Genomic DNA, 22645 nt, shown 5'->3' on the forward strand with positions numbered 1-22645 from the left:
TTTGAGGGGTCTCAGGACATCAATGTAGAAGTTTCCGTTAACAATCTGGCCCAGAAAGACGAATTCTCACTGGACGATTTTCTAAAAATCGAAAAAACCATCAACACTGTTTTGACCTTCGACCTCAATTTTCTTGACTTTTTCGTCCTTGGCTCCCCAGCTTGTTTTCATTTCTTGTATTGGAATTTAAGTTCCACATCAAATTCGTAAAACGAACACTCATTTCCGGTAATTACCCTACAGAGAAAGTCACCACCCTCTTCAGCTTTCATCTGGGCTTCACAGCATGCCACCCTACGCGCTTTTTGTTCTGAAGACAAAAGTTTTCCAGCAGTGGAAACGAAGATAGCGCAAGTGTATTGTGTCTCAGGGAGATTATTTTGAAGGGGATGAAATTGAATTACCTAATTAAATGTGAAATAATGTGTTTCACAATTATACAAATTTTCTGGACAAAACTTGTATGTTGTGAAATTGTTTCATGAAACTCGCAGTGTCGAAAGAAAATCGGGAAGTGATAGACCAATTAAACGAACCCCAGAACTTGTTGAAAATGGGAGGCGAGTAGTAGAGGACAATCCAAGCACAACTTTAAGTCGACTTTCTCAACAATTCTATATATCGCGTAGTACTTGTCATTTAATTGTTAAAAAAAATCTGGGGTTTTTGTCCATACAAGGTGACTGTTTCAAGAATTGCAACCCCTGGATTGTGAAGAGAGATTGAGATATTGCAATTGGTTTAATCAAACAATACACGACGACCTTCTGGATTTGACGTTTTTTATTGATGAATCATGGTTTAATTTGTCGGGTTATGTGAATTCACAAAATTTGAGAAACTGGAGTGCAAGGAATCCTCATGTCTTAACCAAAGCATCTTTACATCCTCAAAAAATTCAAATATGGGTTGCTATCTCACGAAGGTACTTAGTAGGAACCATTTTATTCGATGACACTATCACAGCTGACCCATATCAGAACATGTTGAGTGAATTTATTAGGCAATTTCACTTTGACGAATTGCGGTACAAATACTTTCAACAGGATGGAACAGCGACTCACCAGCTAGGACAACTCTCAATTATCTTAAGAAATACTACGACGGTAGGACAATAAGCTCACAGACGGACTGCATCTATCCACCATCATTTCCGGATTTAACCGTACTCGACTAATTCTTGTTTCCGACATTACAAAATACAATTTTTAAAACTTTGATATGCACAATTGAGAACCTTAAGGGCAGAATTAGACAAGAACGTGAATGTGTTTTTCCACAGACTATTGTTAAAGTATTTGATAATATGAAACATAGAGTTAATTTGTGTTTGGACAATAATTTACAACATTTAGGGTATTTATTGTATGTAGTATAATTAAATAAATATTAATTTGTGTTTTGTTATTTATACATAGTTCATATTTAATAAATAATGAAAATTATTAAATATATATTACATACAGTGGGAAAGTTGATATTAAAATTAAGGAGGTGAAAGTAGAGCCAAAAATAGTAAAACAAGTTCCCATAATAAACATTGATTTTACAAAACGCCATTAATGAGACATGGCCCTTCAAAGGGGTCCTATCAATAGGATAATTTTTTAAAACTTTCTTCCTAATTGAGATAATGGAATAAAAATTGTAAGTCTTAATCATACCATAAAAGTTTATGCCTGTCTTAAGTTTCATAAAAATTGATTATAAATTAAGGTAGTTTCACAATTACCTTTAACAGAAATATTACAAGTTTTATTTATCAAAAAGTCAGAAATGACCATTTATTTAAATAACATGAGACTCAGAAGAGCAATATTTTTTTAAACATATTCATATAGCAATTGTAGTGATTGTGACTTTCGCGTTCATCATTTAAATTTTTCGAAATTCTAAACTAAAATTCAAAATAAACATTTATTTTCTTGACTTTTTTGCTCTTTTATGTTAATTAATAAAATTGTAAGTATGTTTGTAGACCCCCTTACAGCCTGCAGACTATTCCTATTACAGAAAGTGGTCTTAAAATTTGTTGGAATTGTCCTCCACTACTCGCCTCCAGTTTTCAACAAGTTCTGGGCTTTGTTTAGTTGGTCTTCCACTTCCCTAGTTTCTTTGAACATCGCCAGTTTCACGAAACAATTTCACGACGTAATTCAAAGTGCCGCAAAATTGCAATTTCAGCACTGCAATGTGGGGAAATTTTTCACGAAACTCTTGAAGATAAGGTTGAATTTTATGGGCCCATTCTCCGTTTATGAATTCGCCATTGCAAAAATAAGACTCAACCATTTTGTTCGAGTGGAAACACCATTTTTTGTTCTCAGAAAACTTTAACTATCCAACATACAAGCCCGTGGAAACTTGGAATAGGCTATTTTTCATAAAAACCAACTAATAATACAGATAAACAAAGTTGTATTTTTAAGTGAGGTTAGGTTGGTTCGTTGTTCGAGATTACGAAGAACATATCAAAGACATACGGGTTTGCGCTCAAATAACTCCATGGCCTACTAAATTGGAGATTTTATAAGACACGCGGTATATGTCGTGGCAGTATACAGGATATTCCAGAAGTGTTTCAATATATTTCAGGAGGTAATAATATATCGAAAAATAATGTGGTTCCCCATATAAATTATACTCCAATAATGACTCATTACGAAGATGTTTAATGTTTTATTAGGGAATCCAATTTTTATCAATATTTTCAAAACCGCTTGGAATATGTAAATCAAATTTGGCATGTTTCGACAGTTAATGTAGACAATTTTTTTTTATATAAAAAGGTTATTTTTATTTTTCTCAGAGGCGTGCTTACAGCCACATCTCAACACATTTTCAAAGAAAAAAAATTTATATCAACGCTTTTTCGCAAAATAAAAAATACTTTTCGAATTTTCATTTATTTTTGCAGAAAAATGATGACTTGACTCTTTTTCGTCCTACGCATCCTTTATCAATAAAAAAAATTAAAATCGTTTGCATGTTGATCGGCCGAGTACTGAGTGATTCATTTAAAAAAAACATGCGTTTTTATATGAAACTATCTATCTGAATTATTAGTTTTTGTTTGAAACAAATGAAACATAACTTGAACTTGTAAGAAGTCATTAAGAAGTTCTATAAAAACACATTATGGAGAAAAACTAGAGTGTAGGTGAATAAAAGTAAGTTAAACCACAAACTTTTATTTACAATTGATAGATTTTATATTCCTAAAATATACAGGGTGAGTCGGGAGGATCGTGCCAAACTTCAGGAGCGTGTTGTACATGAAAAATAAATGTAAAAATACTCAAATGTCGTTATCCGATTTTCGTTTGTTTACAAGTTATAGTGTAAATAAAATTAAAACATAAAATTTAAAAAAATTATAAATTTCATAAGAAATTCCATAAATTAATACGTTGGATTAGTCGTGGTGACCCTATTAGTTGGCCTCCAAGGTCTCCAGACCTCACACCACTAGACTATTGTTTGTGGGGTTGGTTTAAAACTGAAGTGTACAGAGTAAAAGTGGACACTCAAGATGCACTAATTCAACGCATTAGAAATGCTGCAACTGCTATTGAAGAAAGACATGAAACAATCAGGAGCGCAACAAATGCCCTTCATAGACGAAGCCGAAAATGTTTAGAAGTTAATGGCAATATTTTTTAACATTTACTATGATATCCAAACGTTAATTTATGGAATTTCTTATGAAATTTATAAATTTTTAAAATTTTATGTTTTAATTTAACTTACGCTATAACTGGTAAACAAACGAAATTCAGATAACAACATCTGAGTTCTTTTACATTTATTTTTCATGTACAACACGCTCCTGAAGTTTGACACGATCCTCCCGACTCACCCTGTATATTGAGGTTCAGAATTAAAAATAGTTTTGAATAACTCTCTTATGAAAAAATTTGCTTGCTCTGCATTTCTCGTTCGTCTAGCCAACGCATTATTATAGTCTATTACTAGCATGAAATATTATTCATTTGCATTTCATACAATACAGTAAGTTATATGAGTAGGGCATGATCACTTTGTGCAAGTTTCGTATTTTTTCAACGACGAAAACAATTTATAAAAATTAAAAGGAATTAACTTGCTTAAAACTTCAAAACTCGATACACTGACACCAAGATAGCCGCCGAGTTGTTAATTTTTACTTGTTTTTGCCACCGGTACGAAGCCGTGAGAAATAAGCTCATTTCTTTGTTCTTGCGCGCGCAACCCGAGGAAAATGAAAATATTCGGAAAACAAGGTAAAGGGAGTGAGTTTTAATGCAGTGTTCTGAAAGTCATATAAAAAAAATTCCTTCGTTGGTTACAACACTGACAACACGGTTATTACATGTTGTTAAAATAATGTTTTTAAAATTTTTCGATCGGGAGTTAATCTTTTTCAAATAAATGCAGAATTTTCCGATCAATGTCCCAAATGTGCCATCTACAATTCGTCGAGTTCTGCAGAGATGATAGTTAAAAATTGATTTTTTTATCGTCATTTCACTTGCAAATCTGGTTATGGCCCGAGTAGATTAGTATTTAGTGAAAACACTGAATTTCGTATTGTCACAGGCGTTTATACAGTGCTTGATCTTTTGATTTATTAACCTTTTCGCTTTCGAAACCTCTTTCTAGCTTTGAACTTCCAAAAATCCTACCATCACTATTCTTTCCATGGAAAAAGCACATAGAATACCAATCGGGCTAAATTGGTAATTTGTATCGATTAAAGCGAATACCATAACAAATGTGTTTTTATATGTAATTCGAATAAGTTGTCCCACTGTTGCCGAATGCGACCATAACCCATTTGTGCAACAGTGCTCCAACCTTTGGAACAGAAACAGATCTCTTCGATGCCATGCTAAGGCTGTGGCAGCCATTCAACATGAGAAATGACTGAAAACGCTGAAAAAAATCTTAAAGTATAAAAGATGTGTTTCAGTAGATATCTATCTATGTCAGAGCTAAATAAGACAAACACAAATTCTAGATGCAGGTAAACACACTAACTTGAAATATACTAGTGCTATCAAGGAAAGGCATTTTTGTGTACTTTCGCGTATACATCATAAAATATTATTGGCTTAATCATAAACGGAAAAAATAAATAAAACTTGATAACTTCATTCTGTATAATGATGTTAAAAAAGAGAAAATGTTGAATGGAAAACAACAAGGAAAAGGTCAATAAATTTTCATCGGAAGTAAATATATTTTGTTTTTGGTGGAAATGGGTAGGTGTGACCATTTCCACAATGGAAAACTCAGCTTAGCCTTGGCCTAATGTTTAATGGCTGGAAACGGAATTTTGTAGATCGGAGTGACCGCGAATCACGCGAGCTTATCGCACATAATTGATTAAACCACCCCTCTAAATCGATATCTTTTTATCATTTTTCAAATGCCACAGAGCAGTTTTCAGTCTAAAGCGTAACTGCCTTCGGCTAACGTCTTTACATTACCAACTCTTTTCTGTAAACATTTACCTTTGACTCTGTTGAATATGAAAACCCACTGTATTTACCACGAACTTGTTGAAGTTGATTTTAATTATTTCATCATAACATTGCGCAAACCCTTTTAAGACTAACATAAAGGTTCTTTTGGGTCCATTTCCCAGGGTCTAACATGGAATTTTCCGATTTGGGTTTTTGCTTAAAGGCAGGATGGTGGTTAGTTACGAGCAAGAATTAACTTCCTGGGGTTAATTTAATAAGGGAAAATTGGAAATTTCTGAGACGTGTGGAAAGGCCCAGGAAGAGTTGAAATTGAAAGTTAAATAATGTTGGTTTGAGGCGAATGAAGCAAGTAACGACTATGCTCAAATTGAATGACATGAAAAATAAAAGATGATTCATATATTATCGTTCAGGTCACGATCACGATCAGGTCAAATATTGTAACACTTATCTTGTGTTATTTATTCACATTAGCGTGCAAGTCTCAGTCAAACCATACATAATGAATGTTACAATACTTGACCTGACTGTGATCAGAGCGTGACCTAACTAATACTACATGAATTGTCTTTAATTGAGAGTTTCTCTGCTGATGAGTTCAGATTAGCTCGATGTTGATTTTCGACTATAACATATGATTAACTACTGGATAATTTAGCAGCTGAAGTTTGAGCAGTTCAGATATAAAATTTACTTCAATTAATTTTACTGAAAAGTATAATTCTACCTTTCGCTTGAGGTTAGCAATTAATACATCAGTTGAAGCATTTTAATTAACTCTGGAAAGAACTTGGGTGGGCAGAAAAACAGGGCCTGCTACCTATGCAGTCCTCCTGAGCAATATCGGTTTCGCTCAATTTTAGTCTATGAAAACGAGTCAATATTTTATTATGGTTATTAATTTAATTTCATGCAACAATATCTAGGAATAAAATACATACTTAGCGGAGTTATTTGGTGAATTAATCTGCTTCTATAATTAAGTTCCAAAAGATTTTAAACTATCTAAGTGCATGCCAAGTTTTTGAGCTTTCCAACAGATTTATCTCTAATTTATTCATTTGAAGTGACAGTTTTCAAGAACATTTTATTTTCATCAGTTCTCAAATTCAATGATACGTCACGTTTTTCTAGCCTTTTTCCTTTGGCCTTTTGCATTGTATAAAGTGAACTGCGATACATATGAAATTTACATAAATTCCGATAAATTTTTAAGCGTTTATATCTCAGGAATCAGAGGACCTTTTTTCCTTGAATATTAGCCTTCTAAATCCACTCAATAAGCCTACACCAATGGGGCGATAATACCATTTTTGGTTTTTAAGATCAATTGAATTGGGAAATTGATTTGTCTAAATTTTTTTTTTAATTTCCGTACTTACAGACGTAGTCATTTTTTGTCACTTTTCAATTTTAGGGTATCGATATTTCGGGAATCAGTAAAGTACTTGCTTGAAAAAAATACTCAAATTACCCATAGAAACGTCCTCCATGCGTGAAACCACACCGAGTTAAAATATCTCGTTTAATTTCTGGAATACAGAATCATTTTGATCCTTGGGAAGGGTACCCTAGGAATGTTAATAGTACAATTGAGTGAAGCGTGTCGATAGGTAAAATCCCTACGATAGGTTTCGAGTGTAGACGTCAGATCATCTTGTATAAAATATTTTAACTCGGATTTAAAAATAAGATACGCAATATCTGGTTCAACCTAATATCCTCTTTTACTAGAACTTCTTAGGATCTCTATTCATTCGCTTGGATAGAGTCTCTAGGAAGTATACAAGATAGGAGCATCGGGGATAAGCAGGAATTCAGAACAAAGACCGTTGAATGTAAATTGTATTGGGAAATCTTGAGGCTCTTACCATATTCGCTTTTTATATATACCACGAATTTTTTTTTATATTCCTTTCCAGACGCTTTAGAATTTATTACCCATCTCATATTAAAATGAGATGGGTAATTCTACCGCGTAAACTTAAGTTTTACGCGGTAGAATTTCCCTGGATTCTTAGGAATCTCAATCGTAAATGTCTCCATCTCAGGTGTAGTTTTATTTCTTTTTCAGTTTATTATTCTAATTTATGTTTATTGTATAATCAGAGTATACATTTTACAACCTAATTGAATTAATTGTTCCTTTAATCTGTATTGTATTTTTTTGCGAATGATGATATGCCATTATTAAGAAAAGGCATTTTTTATATTTTGTGGCTTGTGTCTTCTTTTCTTCTCAATGAGCGATTTGCCAAGATCATATGATTTTATGAGTTATCATTGGATTCTAATTATTTGTCCGAACATGCAGAAATAACGGCATGATAGCAGAAATAATGGGCAAGACACACGGACCAGATAGCTCAACCAGACAGACAGGCCAGACAGACTAAAGAGACCAGACAAATAGATCATAGAGACTGAAGAGATGGGATATAATGAGACAGACTAGCTTGATACACCAGATAGATAGATCAGGTAAGCAGACAAGGTAGAAATGCCAGGCAGAGAAGCAATAAATAGTGTTTTATAAGGAAGACAAAGTTCCTCTGACACACGTAACATACAATTGAGGCTTCCAACTATACAGATAAGCCTCATTTTTGCGTCACATCCGCGTCAGACACAGTTCTCTAGCAGGTCGATAACGGCCTGTTGCCATCACTGACGTGGTCGCTTTTCTTTATTTCGTCCTAACTATATTTGAACACAAAAATCCCTTTGTTATTTGGCAGGCCTTTCTTGCAACCCTTGGGAAAATCCTATATGTCATTAAGAGATGTTATAAATTAACAGCCTTTGTTCCTTCTAACAGATTAATGTGGTCCTAATGGCACAACATAATCTTGCGTTATACGGTTTACGTTTCCTTATATGAGTGAAATCTTAAAGTGGCGCAGTGAAACCTGATGGTAAAAAGATGTTTTAAGAGAAGTGAAGTTATGTAGTGCGACCCTGGTCTTTGAAAAATGGACTTAACCCAATGATTCGCGCCCCTAAAAGCAATAAATATGGGCTTTTTGCAGTTTCGGGGCATTAACAAACGTGTAGCTAGCTGCAGGAAAAGCGATTTATGCTCTTTTTGTTATTAGAGAATCTAATGGGGGAGCTTTAAATGTGTTCTGAATGAAAATAAAATCGATGTATCGGGTGTGTGTACCAGAGAGAGAAGGAGGCTAAGCAAGCCCGAAGCTATATTGTTCCCCACAAAGCAGGCTATCTATGGAGCTTGACAGCGTTTACTTTCAAAAAGGGAACAATAGGGTCTGTCGCATGTTTTAGATGATATACCACTCAACTTTGCTTTATATCTGCGGCTTTATCTCCCACAATCTTTTTCTAGTTTTGGCATTAGCATACATATTTCCTCTTCTTTCTACAATTACAGCGAAGCACCAACTTGATTAGAAGATAAAATAGCCCGATTAAGCCAATTAAATTAAGTTACAGTAGTAAAACTAGGAAACTTAGATATTGTGAACCACATCTTGGCATTTTGCCTGCAGTTAGTGTTCCTAGGTTAGACCCAGCTTGGCATGAAGATGGCGCAAAATTAATACTTGTGGTAATTTAATGTAGCTTCACGAGTCGCCGTCTAATTCTCCAAATAACTTTTTGCGAAGCTGTGGCTTTTGCTGTTTGCCGGGAAACCGATTGGACAACTGTGACATTATAAAACTGACCGTAATAGAACTCATTTGATATAGGCTAAAAAAGTGCAGCAAAGAGGGTAAAAACACTGGGATATGCAGCTGACCCAGCGTTTGGGCCAGCCCTTTTAAAAATTCGTTCCACGAAATAAATGACTAAAACTTTTTGCTCGCTAAACAGGAAAGTCATTGTCTATCTGTTACTGAGTTTCGGACGTGTACAATTTATCTTTCTCTCCTGGCAACTATCTCCGTTTCGGGAATATAATGAAAAGGTAATTATTTGTTGGTCATCAGAAAAGAGATTAATTACTTAGCCTCATAATAATTTCCTGTAAATATAATAGCATTTCCTACAACATAAAGCACAAGATCACGTCAAACCCTGAGTTTCACAATTGCTAGGTTTCCATGCAAATACAAAACGTCCCAAAAACGTTTTAAGTTTAAATTTCGCCATGTAAACATGTATTCGACTCGATTTGCTTCAAGGTCGAATCGCCAATTTTCGGGATTATATGGGGGTTGAGGTTGCATGAAAACGCTTGCAAATGAAAATTGGTTTTGGAATCAGGGTTTATATGTCATGAATTGTAAACTACCAACGTGTGAACTTCAAATTTTCCTAGTTTTGTGTTGAGAAACTTAACGTAACTCGTTGTGTTAACGCTATATTTAGCATGATAAGTGAAACTAAACCATCTCTATTTGATGGCTTTGACAACAATGATAGAACTGACATTAATCATAAATGACGCATATCAGTTATTTCTGTCATGCGTCAAAATATCGTTTTAATAATGAATTGAAATTTACCGTAGAAACCTTAACAAATTTCTGAGTGGCTGGCCTTTTTGCATACCTCACGGTGGTTAATCATTCAACTCAGATTATACAAGTAAGGGTTGCACACAACACAATAGTGTGTTACTAAAATATCATCGATTAACTCAAATTTTTATTTGAAATTTTTATTTTCGTGGCAAATCTGCTTACATCAAGATTTTATGGTGATGTTTACGGCACGTGATTCCATCTAGAAATTCCGATTTCTCAGCTGTGATCGGGCCAAAACGGCATTTGAATGAATCACTTGTTATGCACTTCAAGTTTCATGAATAAAAGTAATTTCTAAAACATAAAATTACCTTTCATAATTCCTAACTGAATTGCGAGAGAACGTGGAAAGAAAACATTAAGGAAGCGGAAACCAATTATTGTCCACGACTACTTAATAATGAACCAATACCTAGGTTGTTGACTGAAATTAAATAGGTGTTACTTACCGTTACTGATAACAATAACGCATTTGCGGAATATAAAATCTTTATTCCCGCTAACAATTCAAACTACATATTGTGTTGCCATGGAAACTTACTCTCTTATTACAGCGCACATTGTGATCTAAATCGCCATTGACTGCCGCGTTTTTTCATTGCGCAGTCGCGATTAGGCAAAGTGCAATAGAACGTATCAATAATGTTTGAAGTTCAATAGTTATTATTTATGTAATAATGAACCTGATAGTTGGTAAGGGACAATGACGGTAAACAAAGCATAATATTGCATTCGCTTTTTATGGCCAGTATTCCCTCGGGAGGCATGAATCCATCAACTACGGTTCAGCCCACAAAACTGTACCTTCGGGTGTGATTATTATAAAAATATATATAATAACTATTATAAAAAGCTGGTGTGATGTATTTTTTTATATGTAATAGAAATACAAAATTAAAGACAAAGTCTTTGATAAGTATAGAAAAAAAGTATTAACATGAAGCAATAAGAAAAAACATGTCTATGGTCTTGTTTGAAAAATGTGAATTTATATCTTTTACATAGACAAATTTAATATTAGTTTAACGAGATAGATATATAATCAGATATAATCAATGAATTTATTGACCAAAAGGGCGTGTTTACTAATTTATATTGTTTTGTAGTTCATTTACTCTTGTTCCTCAATTTAATTGTGAATAATATTAATAGTTATCCTCTATTTGAAATTATTTTTTAATATAAAAATGTGCCACAAATGTGACTCTACCCAGCACGGAAAGATTTATAATTTGGGTCCCGCAGCTTTTCCAAAGGTTTCACATTATTGGAAGATTCCAGATCCCTATAAAGAAACCTAAGTTATCATCACTCACATAAGAAATCTATTTCACCGTTTGCATTCTACGCCATCTACCCACAACCCAAAATACAATCGAGGCCAAACTTGAAATCTACAGTTTTCATTTTTGGAAAAAAATTTTATCAATGGAACAAGATTTATAAGTGTTCGATCCTGGAAAATTTCGCGTTGATCCACAAGAGGGAGCAACACGATGAAGTTTCTGGAATCAATGTAATGTGGGAGGCACGGTGAGATTTTGGAGAAGCGCCACCTGTTGCTCAATACCAAAGGAAAGTTTATTATTAAATACGTAGAAATCTACGCAGTAGACTATTGTATTTTACTATTATTACATAATGTTACGTAATCTGTGTTATCTTCGTCAGCTAAATAGATTAGTTTATTGATATGATACATGCTTAAATTAGGCATTTAAAGTCTGGTCCAAACTATTTTTAGGTTGAAGCTATTCGTACGCTAAAATATGGATGGAGTTTTCGCAAAACACAAATATTTCATAATCTTAATTAGTACTAATTGGCCAACATTTGCACCTCAATTTTATTTTAATCTCCTCTCATCTCTCCTGCCTCATAGGCATTAATTTATACACCAGGAAGCGAATCCCCTCTATTATATTTACTCGTACCTTCATTGCGAATTGCTTTTCCCTTTATTGAGACCATGAACTTAACTGGAACTTCTATTTTAGGCTTAGATATCTATTTTAAGCTTAAGATAAGGGAGGCGGATAAACTTGCATCTCAGTGGTTGTTCTTGTTTCGGCTTACGAAGCATTTCGCTCACAATGGTTATTCAGCAAACATTTATCAAGACGTTAAGTATAACAGGCATGCAGAGCAATAACATGCACTTGCGACGTAAATTTATATTGTCCAGTCAGTTTATGTCCTTTTTTCAGATATTCAATATAAACTTTAACACCAGGGATTTGTGTTAAGGCCAGTAATCGTTTCATTGTTGAAATTACAAGCAGAAATTTTGGTAATGAAGGATATAGGGACAATGACTTCAAAGCAGCATGACCTCATTGCAAACTACGGATTTATTCTCATCTCAACCAGAAACTTTTGCTGAGTCGTTCAATTGCTCAATGCTTAAAAATAAAGATATACGATTGTTTGCGTATAATAGAAAGTCTTGACCGAATTTGAGACTTTTTGGATAGAATTTACTTAACTAGTCGCTTTTAACATCTTATAGTCTTATTTCTAACTGTGAACGCATCGAAGTTCAAAGTCATCTTCAGGACATTACATTATATTTCTCCGATCCACAACTAGTTCCAAGTTTAAATGAAAAAAATTTATAATTTGAAACCTTCATTTTCTAGACATTGAACTACCATATTAAATATAAATGACCAAAACTTAAAGGGATCATAAAATGAACGCAAACTTTCCAAAAGTTTAAAAGAAGTATGAAGTGAAGAGATACCATAAACATCATCTTTAATATATATCGGGCACACTGCTTTGAAGGGAGTTTTTTGATCCCCTTCCCCTAATGAAAACGTTTATTTCCGAAGATATCTGTTCTTAAAATATTGTTTTTTTGATATTAATCGGTGAATTTTAATATCACGATTCAGTGGAATTCTATTAATCTCTACACATAATCTTCTTAACTGAACTAACCCTTTCACTCTTCACCGCCAAATGCGACCTATTAGTCCTCTTCTCCGCATTTTTCGACATTGAATTTTCATACCTAAGCTTTGCACATATGCCGAACTCAATTTGTTACCATTTTACGAGAAAATCCCGTTTTAAGGGAAGTTGGAAACGCTTTGCTCTGCTTCACAATTTCAATGGGTCTTAATCGTTTTAATCAATTTCCTAAAAATAATTTATCCAGGCAGGTGATCCGAATATCGAACAGCCTATTAAAAAAAGTTTACGGTTTTTCGTTGCTTTGAGTCCGACTCCATTTGATTTAAATCGTAACTTTTTTGAAGCTCAATAAATGGCGGCGCTTTGCGCTAGTTATAGGCTTTTTAGAGACGTGTATAAATTCCTTATGGAGAATAGAGATCAGTCTCAAGACATCTTAATTATGCATGTATGAAATCTCTAACGCTCTTAAAAGCCTGAATATATTGATACTTCCTTATATCGCGTATATTCCTTGATAAATTTACTTTACGTGTTGGGAACGGATCTTCCAGAAATTGAATACCACCCGAGGGTTTCGCTAAACTCATATATGTATTCAAATTAATTAAGGTTAGAGATTAGGCTCTAAAATATTCGGTATTATGTTTAGTGCCAAGGAAGGAAAATACCAAAAAGGTTACGAATATTTACATGTTAAAATTTTTTATCATATAATAATGGTCGATTTTTGCAGAAATATGTCACTATGGTTCATTTGAAGTGCATTTTACGCTAAATTGCTGTGTTTCCGTTGGCTATTAAAATAATTGGAGAGCTGGGAAATTCCCATATCTGCATACGTAATTTTACCCCCTACATACCGGTTAAAAAATTTTACACAACGTACTAGGTGAGGTCCCTTAAAGACACCCTCCTTAATTATATTAATTATTGTTAACAACTGTAATAAATGAGTGCTACAACTGGAAGAAATCAAGTTCAATAAATTATAAGATATTTTTAAACATTATGAGTTAAAAAAATGACATTAAAATACAAACAGCTTAAGAAAAACACTGTATATACAGGATGTTAATTAAGTACGTGCAGATATTTCAAGGAATGAATCTCTGACCGATTCCAATACAAAAAGTCCCTATTAACATATGGTCGCAACGGCTCTGTTTAAGAGATACAGAGTGTTTAAATTTTAATTTTAATTTGGCTTTCTGTGAATATTTTTGGACACAGATGAGACAATCGAATGAAATTTAATATTCGCGGGATTTTTATGATGCAAAACCCAAATGTTATCTTAGTTTTTTGATTACTGATAGAGGGGGCCACGTACAGGGTTTCATCACATTTAAATTGTCCCTAACTTTTTTGCTCCACACTGTAGGTCACTTTTGTATTATGGGCATTATTATACATTTAGTTTTATTCAAAAAAGTACTCTTGGAGAATAGCTATTAAGTTTCATCTGATTGACTCATCTGTGTCCAAAAATATTCGCCGGAAACCAAATTTAAATTTAAACACTCTGTATCTCTTAAACGGAGCCGTTGCGACCATATGTTAATAGGAACTTTTCCTATTGGAATTAGTCAGAGGTTCATTCCTTCAAATATCTGCACGTACTTAATTAACACTCTGTATGTAATTTAGTATTCTTGGTACACAAATGTTTACACTTGATCTCCTTGGTGTTGACTTTGGCGTTAATGTTAACTTGGGCAGAAGTAACACTTTGCTCTCTTCTTCCGCTGACTGGCTGAAGGAGGTTATTCCAGTTCTTCCTCTGATACACCTTTCCTAACTTTTTCTTTCATTTATTTTTCCGCGTGGATAGATTGCAAGCAACACTCCATTGATTAATGAACTTATCTTGAAAATTTATTTCGAACGCCAAGATTATTTAGTCGTTTCTGAATTATAAATACAGTCAAGTATTCAGTTAGGCATAATATTTCTATCAGCGGGAAGAGTCATACATTTAGGTATGCGAGCAGGATCGTATAATTTTGATCTTTCGAACTGCACCATTGATTTCGTCCTTCCTTTGGACCGAACAGAAGCTAGGGCCCAAAATACAGTAGAAGTAAAATTCCGGGAAAAAAATCAGAGAAAAAACAAGAAAACGAGAAAACACAACAACCAACATAACTAATTACTTCCCGATAATATTTACATAAATCCGCGAGGTTTGACGCTTTAAATTACGAATACTAGAAATACGAAGTGAGCCTGAAGGGATTCCACCCTCGGTTTTTGAACAACATAAATTCGTGATAAATTAATTATTCCGTTACAAAAAATATATTAATTTCCAAGGAATTTAAATGGTTGGAGGATAATAATCCGGTAGTTTGATGAGATTTTTTTTTAACAATTCTACCCAACAAAAGAAATGCATGGACTAGTCAGTGACCCCATTTAGTTTTTGGAGGGTTGCAAAACGGGAAAATAATTTAAAAATTTTTAAAATCGTTAAATAAAATTTTAGATTAATTTTGAACATATCAAATGCTATAGCTTTTTACACGTTTTCACGCATAATTTAATGCAGTATTTGCCGTTAATAACAAGTTTAAAAAAGATTTTATCAAATGATAAATTTTCGTTGGTAAATAGATTCACCCAATCCTGAAAATTTTTGGGGATCTTAAATTGTCGAAATTTCCCGGGATATGCATCAATGGAAACAAGCATGCCGCAAATATTAAATCTGGCATTAGTAGAGGGATGAAACCTGTTGCCGATATTAATAATGCTCACACAAAATTTGGAAGTAGATAATTATTCCAAGTGATCGAATCTTCCTTTAATATCCTTAAATTCTTATTAATGTAAATATACTTGTAGATGTTGAAAAAGAACCCAAATAAAGAGGATTTCCCATATCCCTTTCAAATGCTTCAAGCCATGTTATTCGCAACACTTTTCTGTTCGTTATATTAGACAGAGTCCGTCTTTGGGAGTTAACACAATCCGTATATAGATAATTACAAATTAAACGCATTTTCGAAGTTCGTATATCTATTTTGTGCAAAAAACCTGACATTGTAAAAAGACAAAATAAACATTAAGCAATTTGATCGTATAAAAGAGCGCTAAAGTATCTAGTACTTACGCAGAATAAGGTAGTTAATAGATTTTCTCAATCTACTCAAAAAACACTAATTATTGATGCTTTTGATATATATCGTATTTGTTAATTTTTTCCTAACAATCTGATGGTGCAGAAATATCTGAGGTGTGCTATTTAAAAAAAACTTTTTGAAATATATTTCTTAGTTCTTTAATAGTTTATAAAAGGTTGTTAATTTTCGAGTAATTTAAAATTCATTTCAACAATTAATATCAAACAGTTTTTTGCATAATTGAGTTTACATAACGCTCTTCAGGTGGCGAAAAAGACCTAAAAATAAATGAAAAATAATTGAGAACTGGTACTATCTTGTATGAAAAAATATATATTTACTTTCGACAAAAAAAAACATTTTCATTGAAAAAAAACCGCCATATTCCATTAAAAAAAATAAAATAAGGCTCAGTTTCCGGCTTTATCGAAATCATATCAATTTCAAATATTTTTACAATGTCAGGTTTTTGTGAGTGTAATTAAGAGTATTAGAGCTTCCTAAATCTAAATAAGAGTTGGACTTTTGGGGGAGATATTAAAACGCTTCTTAATGTTTTAGATATCGATTTTTAAAAGCATTTTTCTTTTAACTTTATGTAATCTCCATCTGAACCGCAGAAAAAAAATCGAGTTACAGCTCGACTCAAACAGCTTCTATCTACTGAAATGCATGAAAGAATTATCTAATCTCTCGACATTTCAATTTAGTCATCACGAAATAAAGTGAAATGTCAAGCAAGACCATATTTTATAGAATTTCCTAAATATATTCACTTCTTTCGTAGCTATGAGTTATATCCATTAAGATAAAGAGAATTTTAAAGAGAAGGTTGCACGGCAAGAATGTGTGCCAAGAAATTATGATTCTCGGCAAAATACAGAAAAGATTCGAGGTTTAATTTAAATAAATACTGCAATATTATTATGTGCATCTCGGATTTTATAAATTTAATTTATTTACTTACGGTGGTGAAATATAGAAGGTAGGATTCTGGACGAACAATTCTTACCTGCAAAGGAAAAAATCATTTAAGCCACAGAAAAAAGTTTAAAAGCAAATTCACATTATATCAGTCGTAACTAGTAAAATTTTTCACTTTATTCTCGCTTAAGATGAAGTGAAAAACTTATTCGAAAAACTCTGAAAATTGAGCTAAATATAGAAAATAAAAATAAAAGACATTCCTTAAAACAAATCCTGAAATTCAAATACCGTTCCTACCCGAAGTAGGGTTCACTTCATAGCCGTTGGGGATTTTAATTCCCTCCTGTGGAATAACTTTCTCTTGTTTGCTGGTAAATGAGTTTTATTTTCTTTGAAAAAAGCCATCCCCTGAGATTAAAATCGGGTGTCGGTTAGAAAAAAATGGATACATTAATGTCTGTACGCGATTTCTTTCGTTTAAATCAGCCTTATTGTTAACTTTTTACTTTCCACTAAACACCCATTCCTTGCCCTTGCTTCATAAGGGCGCGCAAAATAAAAGCAATTTGGACACGCGCGACGGATGTGTCATTTGTTGTCCCTTTAGGATGATTTTGCTCCAGATCACATTGACTAAGGAATATAAAAGCTATCCCAAAAGTAACTAGACAAAGAGCATGACGGTTTCTCGTCATCAAAATGTTAGGAACCAGAGCAATTGTCGAATTCCGAAAGTTAGTAATAACAAACATATAGAGTGCTAAAGTTGAAATTTACTGTTGAATTTATTTCATATCTCCACAGTCTTTTGATCTATCGTACTGACATTCGGTATTCGGCGATTTTTAGACGTGAAAACAAACTAGTGTCGTCGATTTTATTGTTGCTAATAATAATTTTGACGCTACTGATAGATATACAGGGTGTCTCTAAAAGGTCTGTACAAAATTCTACCACAGATTTCTGAGGTCGAAACATGACGATTTAAGCCAATTTACCTTAGTCCAAAAGTGGACGGTTTTCGAAATACAAGGTGTCAAAGTGAAAACCAAAAAAACCAAAAAAATTAATTTCTTGGTTGGTAATGCTGCTATCTACACAAAATGTCGTATCGGACGGTTTTTGGGGATAAGAAATCAGAATCCGTTTACATTTTCGATGCACAATGTAGAGGGCGTTGTCAGCGCTCGATGAACCCTCTTTAAAAGGGCATAACTTTTTCATCAGCCGGTATAAAATTTATTTATGACTAAACTTGTGTTTTCCTACATTTTTTAAGGAAAAAAGGTCTCTTGTAAAAAATCTCTACGAGGCTCCCTTCTTGAGATATTTGAAGCTTAAAGTTTGCTGCATGTCTTGAACAATAATTTTAATGTACTACATATCTATTCTTACAGTTGGTGGTACATTATCAACATGAATTTAAGATTAATGCGTGGGCAGGAATAATTGACAATTTTATTATTGGTCCTGTCATTTTGCCGCCCCGATTAAGTGGTGGAAGTTATTTGGAACATATTCAAAGTACAATGCCAGAATTATTGGAAGATCTTCCTTTAGAACTTCGGCAAGATATGTGGTTTATGCACGACGGTGCTCTGCCACATTTTACTATAAATGTGCGCAACTATTTAAATCAACAGTACCCACGAGGATGGATAGGTAGAGGAAATGATGCTCCGGTACCATGGCCACCGCGCTCGCCGGATTTAACTCCGATGGATTATTTTTTATGGGGGACTCTAAAGTCCATGGTATACTTCACGGCCATAAATAATGAAGAGGAACTATGGGGACGAATTCAAAATGCAGTAAACATTTTAAAGAACGACGAAGAATTGATGGATAGAGTACATTTTAATTTCTTGCGTCGAATTAATCTTTGTATGCAAGTCAATGGTGGTCATTTCGAAGATCTACTAAAAGTATAATTTTTTCGTATTTATGTTTGGTATCTATGTTTTCAAGTAATTTGTAACCTATTTTTAAGTTTTTATTTTTTTCAATCCAACTGTAAGAATAGATATGTAGTACATTAAAATTATTGTTCAAGACGTGCAGCGAACTTTAAGGTTCAAATATCTCAAGAAGGAAGCCTCGTAGAGATTTTTAACAAGAGACCTTTTTTCCTTAAAAAATGTAGGAAAACACAAGTTTAGTCATAAATAAATTTTTTAACGGGTAATGAAAAAGTTATTAAAGAGGGTTCATCGAGCGCTGACAACGCTCTCTACATTGTGCATCGAAAATGTAAACGGATTCTGATTTCTTATCCCAAAAAACCACCCGATACGACATTTTGTGTAGATAGCAGCATTACCAACCAAGAAATTAATTTTTTTTGCTTTTTTTTGTTTTCACTTTGACGCCCTGTATTTCGAAAACCGTCCACTTTTGGACTAAGGTAAATTGGGTTAAATCGTCATGTTTTGACCTCAGAAATCTGTGGTAGAATTTTGTACAGACCTTTTAGAGACACCCTGTATTTTTTTTTAAAGAACGTTAAACAAAAGAATATTTTTCGTTAATACGACCGCCAGAGATGCGCAGAAAAAAATTAGAACTCTTTTAACTAGCCAAGGCGGTTTCAAGTGGTGCCCTTTATTAGCTATAATAAAGCAGGCAGTAATAGCTTGTTTCTCACGTCCGAAAACTCTCATACACCAAATATCAGTACGGTAAGTCAAAATAGTATGAAGATATGAAATAAAATCAATAATGTAATTTAAACTGACATCCTATATCTTTGTTATTATTAACTTTCGGAATACAACAATTACGCTCGATCTCGATGTTTTGACGACAGGGATCTGCCGTTACTTTGTGTCCCATTACTCTTGGGGCGCCCTGTACTATCTAAAATATGAGACATCATCCAGACCTTTTGTTACTTAATAAAAGAGGTATCCAACGCATTCAGCAGAATATCTATAAGGTAGGCAAATGAGATATGTTTATACTGAGGGAGTTAATCCGATCTTAACCTTGTACCTGCACGGTGAAGATAAGGTACTCTTAGCAAATACTGCAAGCCTTACAGAAAATATAATCCATCCCAAAGTTTTCGCATTAAAATTTCTCCTCAAGTTGCCTACATCAAGCAGATGAGACATTATTAAACTTCACCCGCTCAAATAATTCTGCAATGGGGTGCAGAGAATTATAAATTAACGAGGAATCCAGCCAACAACCACTACTATTTGCTCTTACCCTATATACAACTTAATGAAAATCGCTGTTCATAAATAAAGATGATTTATTAACATGAATATTATGCCAGTGTTTCAAGAGCTCATTGTAATTAGGAAATGATGCTTTTGACACATCAGAACCTGTCAAAGCGGTAATAACTGTAGAAACAAACGGAAGGGCAATCCTCTTCAATCGGATGATTCAAGGGCTTTTGAATTAAGAATCAAAGGAATGGAATATAAATTTGCTTACTTATAATTCGCGTAAAACTGAGCACGTATCAAAGGATCAAGACATTTCGTAATGGGCCTACTTTTCTTGTATTAGTTCCCAGCTTTATCCAGTGTTTTTGTTGAAATCTGAAATTCTTGGAGAGTCTGAAGGGATTTCGTTAACAGCCCCAGATATCCCCATCCTAAAGGCTAAATAAATATTCCAGGCAGGCATGGGAACGAACAAATAAATTCAAAAAAAATACAGTAAGCACTATTTGAATCCTCACACATTTGTTTACGTCTCTAGTTACGTAATGTGCTAATGCGCATTGTAACATCAATGCGCACACTTTTGCCTCGTTTAGGGAAAATTATTTCTCATAGAAGCAGATAATAAAAGAGAAAAAGGAATTGCTATTCAATACACGACAGTGGATGTTTATAGGTAAAATTGAATGTTCATTTGACTAATTTGGTTGCTTTTTTATCTAAATTTAAATTTATTTAACTAAAATCTAAGTAAATAAAAAAACATTTTGAATTCAATTAAGTTTAATTATCGATGCAGAATAAGCAGCAACAGAGCTTTCCTTTCTTTTGAAAGAAGCTTGACAAATGGTTCGTCGATTACGGTGTTTCCTCATGAGCGAAAAAGTGATAAGCGAAATGCAATTTCATTAGTGGAAAATATTTATTTGCCAGTGATGGCCTGGCCTAAACCAACAGAATAGCTCCCTTCCAGTTAAAATGAGAATTACGCTGTCATTTTCACGTTCATGGGTATACACATTTAATGCGTCAAAATGAGCAAAAATAGGAGTCTGATTTTGACTTTTGATATTTCGATTTAAATTTCAAATTGGGAGACACAAACAAAAGAACGAAAATCAAGATGAAGCGCTTTGTATTTATATGATTTTTATGTAAAGTATGTATCAACCGTAGGATAAATGTGTCCCCGATCGGGCGAACCACTGCAATTTTCAAGCTAAAGTAGGAAATTACACTTCCACCAGCACTTTCAGCTTGGCTCAATGTCTTTTAATACAATGCTCAGGTGGCTCCAATTATTTGCTTACAGTTGTCTTAGCATTCCACAGATACTTTCGGCAAAAAGACCAAAATAATCCAAAATTTTACATACAAATGTGCATACATATACATGTATGTACAGAGTACCTATTTTCCATATAAATGGTGATCAGGGAGGGGGGGGGGGTTCAGGTATTTCCCTTGTTGTTTCCATTTGGTTAAGTCACAAAACCAAAATATATTATTTGTTCAATTAATTCACAATACCGGTTAACATTATTTATGAATTAATAGATATTAGAAATAGTAGATCTAAATCTAAGGTTTTTTTTTTAATCACAATAAGGTAGGGTATCTTAAAATGATTAGTAAGTGTAGTAAAGTGTAATAAATGACCGCTCAGGATGTGGATGGTATGAATGTTTGTTGAGAAGTGAAATCTACTTGAGTCAATTTATGAAATGTATTAGTAAGAAGGCGGAAGAGATCATTTATTGGTACTGAAATCTGGAATTAATAATTGTAAAAACACGTAAGATGAACATCTGTTCTTGAGTGCAATTTGCAAAAGCTGCCCGAATGGGTCAATAGTGAGTGAATTATACGATGGTCGGAGAAGAGATACCTTTACGGATGTTAATAAATTGTGATACTGTAGGAGTAACAATGCGTACTAATAAAATCTCTGTCGAAAAGCTGTTAACGAATCGGAGTGTGTAGATAAAGCATTTACCATCCGAGTAGATCGAAAAAAACTATAGTAGGGACCGTTCGTCCGATTTTTGAGCCAATTTCAATTATCTAAATAGCACTTTGAAATCTCGAGTCATTTAAGGGATGCAAAGTGTTTTTCGTTTTTTGTCGTCTTCTTTATAGTACCCATAACTTTTTGCTTGTGAATATTTTTATTTTTTAGTAATAACATCTTTTGCGCGTTTTATTATGTGCTACCCCGTGGCATACTCATTTTTTTCTAACTTAATTTGTTTTCGAATTACACGCCAAAGTTGCTTTTTTTTAATGGAAACCATAGTTGACCTTGACCCCATCGACTAGAGACTTTTTTAACTTTTGGAAAATATATAATTCCATATAGTTAACTGGGTAAATAAGAAAATTATAAATGATTTTAAATTCTTTTTAATTTCAAAAAGAAATGCATTAGTATGCACAAGCTCTATTTTAAAATTAAAAAAAAAACGCCCTAATAGTATTTTTTGTCATATTAAAAACTTATTGATTTAGAAAAAACTTTTTATTACACAGGGTGTTTCCTA

This window comes from Euwallacea fornicatus, chromosome 14, assembly GCF_040115645.1.
Source record: "Euwallacea fornicatus isolate EFF26 chromosome 14, ASM4011564v1, whole genome shotgun sequence".
NCBI classification, from domain to species: Eukaryota; Metazoa; Arthropoda; class Insecta; order Coleoptera; family Curculionidae; genus Euwallacea; species Euwallacea fornicatus.